We start from the raw sequence: 3,543 nt of genomic DNA, 5'->3' as shown, positions 1-3,543 counted from the left end.
TAGACACATACATATATGTATATTCTAAAAATAAACTTTAAAATATTAAACTAGTATTATTTTCAGAATTTCATTGTGATACTGTGCTCCTTTGGGCCATGATTAGAGATTTTAATCCATTGGTGATATTGACATCCTTACATTTATTGAAGTTGTTGAATTACTTGTCACAATCACCTGGTGGAAGGGCAGTTAGTTTTACATGCTGAGAAGTAGGAGGAAAAGTAGCAATGATTAAAAAGACATTTGAGTGCTACTCTTGCCTCTGGCTGGTTTACTTTGGACGTCATAAACCCTTTTTTTCAGGATCTAATATTTGGGAGTATGCTTGAGAAAACAGAGCTTCAGGAAAGCTAAGAATGACCTCTCTTTGGCTGACTCATTCTGACTTTAAAGTAATATGTCTTTACAGAACATGGTGAGAGTTCAAAGTCTGCTTTTGTTTTTCCCGTATTTCCTATGGTAGAAGAAAAACAAAACTGTAACCCATGCATTTGTTTAATTCCTACTTTTATTTCAGTGGGATAAGCACTGCATCCTTTTGTCATGGAAGAAAGTGTGATGGATAGTATCCTTCCTTTCTTACAGTCACCTTGGTATTCCTTCAGCCACAAGGCTGTAGAAGTGGAGTTAAGGTACTTGTCAGATAGGCCATCTCCACTAGCCTGGCTTTAAGGAACATAGACAGGAACACAAGAATATTCTGTGTTGGCAGGACAGTTTCACAGAGGGAACACAGGATTGGATTAGAAACCTGGACAAGATATTTAACTTTTCAGAGCATTACTTTCCCCTAGTACAATAGAGGTAATGCCTGCCTAATGGTGTCTTCATTATGATTAAATAAAAATATGACTGTAGAACTTCCCTGGCAGTCCAGTGGTTAAGACTCTGAGCTCCCAATGCAGGGGACACGGGTTCATTCCCTGGTTGGGGAATTAAGATCCCGTATGCTGCATGGAACGGCCAAAAAAAAAGACTGTAAAACTACTTGCATTGTGCTCAGCATATAGTAGGCGCTCTAGCACTTTCAACAGGTATGTTGGTATAATTAGCAAATTGGTCCTCTTTATTCTCAGGCCATTTTCAAAGTGCAAATTCAAAGTGCAAGTTCTGTGTTGTCCGATTTTCTCCTCCAGATCCTACTGCTGAATTACCTCAGACTTAATGATACAGCTTTTTGCTACTTTCCAGATCCCCCATCTTTGAACTTGATAGATTTTTCAAAACGCTGCTTTCCATTTGTATCATGCAACTCATGACCACAGGGTCCTACTTGGACCTTCTACTTTCCTGCTTTCCTCCAGTGCTTCTCTGCTGTGGCAGCGGGAAGACCACACAGCTCCCTGAATCAGGGTACCGCTCAGGGTCCTCTTTATCAGTTCTCCAAACTGGCCGAACATTGGGAACACTGGGAAGCTGTTTACACAACAGATCTGTTATGTAATATATATCTATTTAAACAGATTGTGCTGATTCTGATTCAGTAGCACACAGGAAATGTGCCTGGTGATCTGTCACACATTTAGATGGACTAAATCACCTTCAAATCAAAGGTTATATGGAATACCCATTTTTTTCTTTGTTTCACTTGTACGCCTTCTAAGGAGCCATTTTCTTCCAATTTCCTCTTAGTTACTATGCATAATCACCATCTTCTTGTTCTGATGGCTAAACCCCTTTGCTTTTCCCCAGAGCCACCAGTTTGCCAAATCATACTGTTCTCAAAAAACTTTCTCTAGCCCTCATGCTCCTCTCTCTTCTACCTCTTTTCTAAACTTGAGGGAACTATTCGTTCTCATCTCCTATGAATGTCCTCCAGTCTTCTCTCCTTACCAAAAGGCCCCTCTGGATTCTTACCTCTGAGCTTTCCTCAGTGCTGCCTTGACATTCCTGCTGGTCTTGGTTGTTAGAGCAATATTGGTTCATCTCCAACTGCACTCAAAGTCTAGTGGAGCTGGTTGCCTGCCCGGGCTCCAGCCCTGGCCTGACCCTTCCACCTCTTGGCAGGACTTGCCCCCAGGGTGTGGTGACAGAGGGCTTCGCTGTTGCCATTTCCACTGCTGCCAGCTGGGGCCTGCCAGGGTTGCCATAGAATTGGGCTGCTAAGTTCCAGGCCCTGAGAAGGCTGTGGAAACACTCTGGCTTCTGGACTCTGGCTGAAGCCAGCCCATCCAGAAGGGTGGTTCTGCTTGAACGATGCGCATCTCCCTGACAGGCCGGACAAAGCCTTTTCACCCAGGCCTGAAAATACGGACTTCTACTGACTTTCTCTTCTCCTCCCTACATACCATTCTATGACCAATTCCTTTTAATGCCTTCTTTGAAATCTCTCTTCCTTTGTGTTGATTTTATGGGCGGTAACTCACAGGAAATCAATACTATTAAATATATATATAATATCATTATAGAAAGTTGTTCAAAAATACTCTTCACTCAATCAGTATGCAACCCAAAACTTCAATGAATTCTCATTGTTTAAAAACCTGAAATCAAACCTGTTGATTTCACATTCAAAACTTATCACTATTCAGTCCTTCCTTGGTCACATTTCTCTTATTCTCACTGTTCCTTGGAAGAAGTCAGTGCTTCCACCAATCAAATATCTTCATTGTTCATTTATTCAACAAACGTTGACTGGGCTCTTTGGATGGTGCATTCTGTGGGCACCATTTACCAGACTCACTGTAAACATTTCTGCTTCCTGATCTTGTTCAAATCTACCCCACTTCTTGACCTGCCTTCCCCACCTGGCTTCCATCTCAGGCTCAGGTACGGCCTCATTTCCTTTTTCAAAATCTTTGTGGGCAGCTCCAGTTTTCTGGCTTCCTCATCCTCTTTGACCTTTGTTTTCCCCATTATCTGTGTTACTCCTTGGTACCTACTTTCTCTTCTCCTTTACTTTGTCCATATGCTTAAGTAGACCTTATATCAATATTTTTTTTAAATTTTATTGGAGTATAGTTGATTTACAATGTTGTGTTAGTTTCAATATCTTCTGTACTTATGTGTCTCTCTAACAAGATGAAAAGTTCCATCAAGTCAGTAGTTCTCAAATTTTGGTCTCTGATCTGGCAGCATCAGTATCACTTGGGAACTTGTTAGAAATGCAAATATTCAAGCCCCACCCTAGACCTAATGCGTCAAAATTCTGAGTGTAGGGCCTAGCAGGCTGTATTTTAACAAGGCTTCCAGGGGAAACTGATGCTCCCTGAAATTTGAGAACCACAACTCAGGTCATGGATTTGGAAATGAGGAAGGCTTGGTCTGCCTGTTTATTCCCCAAGTATACTTGCAAAATATCAATATTTGGGACTTTCTGTTTTGATGGTGTATATGAAAGCCTTTGGAAAACTTTAAGCCTTCATTGCATATATATGTAATTGTTTATTTTTACCCTTTTCAAAAATTACTTGAACCAAGTTAAAAGATGATAAAATAGAAAATGAGAACAAAGGAAAGGAGGAGGTGATAAATATGCTAACTACCAGAGTTGCTATTGTTCTCATAGTATCTCTGAGCTTGCTGGCAGCAAGGAAAAAA

The sequence above is a fragment of the Balaenoptera borealis genome (genome assembly GCF_965194805.1).
Source record: "Balaenoptera borealis genome assembly, chromosome: 8".
Lineage (NCBI taxonomy): Eukaryota > Metazoa > Chordata > Mammalia > Artiodactyla > Balaenopteridae > Balaenoptera > Balaenoptera borealis.
Note: the sequence above shows the minus strand (reverse complement) of the source record.